Source organism: Bison bison, unplaced genomic scaffold, assembly GCF_000754665.1.
Source record: "Bison bison bison isolate TAMUID 2011002044 unplaced genomic scaffold, Bison_UMD1.0 scf7180017864180, whole genome shotgun sequence".
NCBI lineage: Eukaryota > Metazoa > Chordata > Mammalia > Artiodactyla > Bovidae > Bison > Bison bison.
The window spans coordinates 255,084-256,461 of NW_011494752.1; positions in this window are offsets into that span (position 1 = coordinate 255,084).

Here is a 1,378-nt window from a genome sequence, read left to right on the forward strand (position 1 = left end):
TTTTCAAATATCTTTTGATATTGATTTAACATAATTCTAACATAATTAATAATAATTCTAACATAAATCTAGCATACTATAGATCTACAGTAATAAGAGAATAGACTCTGTATGATTTCAGTACCTTTAAACCATGAAATCTTTGCATCTTATTTTATGTCCCTGGATATGGTCCAATGTCTCTTAATTTACAGTCTATGGGAACTTGAATAGAATTTGTATCCTACTGTTGTGTGAAAATTATATAAATTTTAATTACGTTGAATTGGCTCATGGTGCTTTTCAAGCCTACTATATCCTTCTACTTTTCTGTATATTCATTCTATTAATTTTTGAGAGTTTTCTATTGAAACTCCAACTAAAAATCTTGATTTATTTACTTAAAAAATAATTGTAATATATAGCAGAATTATATGTAACTTTGTTCTGTTTTCCAAGTCTCCTGTAAATGTGTTATCATACTTTCATAATTTAAACAAAGAAAGAAATAAAAAGAATAAAATGGTTATTGGTCATTTAAACTTACTGTCATCCTGAGGATTCACAAGTCATGTCTAAAGTAAACATATATCTGTAACTTGAGGAGCAGATCTGTGATCAAAATGTGCTAATACATTGGTTATTTTACAAATTGATCATGGGCTGACACTCTTCTCAACTTTACCCATCACGAGTTCTTAGCCTTTGTGTTAGCTGCTCAGTCAGGTCCAACTCTTTGAGACCACATAGATTGTAGCCCACCAGGCTCCTCTGTCCATGGGACTCTCCAGGCAAGAATACTGGAGCGGGTTGCCATGCCCTCCTCCAGGGGATCTTCTCCACCCAGGAATTGAACCTGAATCTCCTGTACTACATGCAGATTCTTTACCATCTGAGCCACCAGGGAGGCCCTCTTAGCCTTTAGGGCTGTCCATTTCTAGCCTTTGCCTGTCCCAGTGAAAGATAGCAGTCCTGCACTGGTGGAATCTCTGATCTAAAAATCTTCCACAGGATTTCTTTACGTTCTACCCTTTTATATAGATCTATACCAAAACTTCTTTGTGGTAATTCTCTCTTCTTGTGCTATCTTGATTGTAGATAGTAAGTTAGTTTCTGACCCAGAGGCTCAACATGATTTTTAGGCCCTTGCTTTTTTTTTTTTTTGCCACGCTGCATGACTTGTGGGATTTCAGTTGCCTGACCAGGGATCGAACCCAAACCCTCAGCAGTGAGAGGGAGGAGTCCTAACCACTGGATTACCAGGGAATTGCCTTAAGCTCTTTCTTAGAAGAAAGAAAAGAAAGAGCTAAAGTTGTTTTAGACACTGCTGTTAACTAATATTGTTATGCCTGTTTCAATAGTGAGTTTATGAAATGAACTTTGAAAAATGGTATCTTCA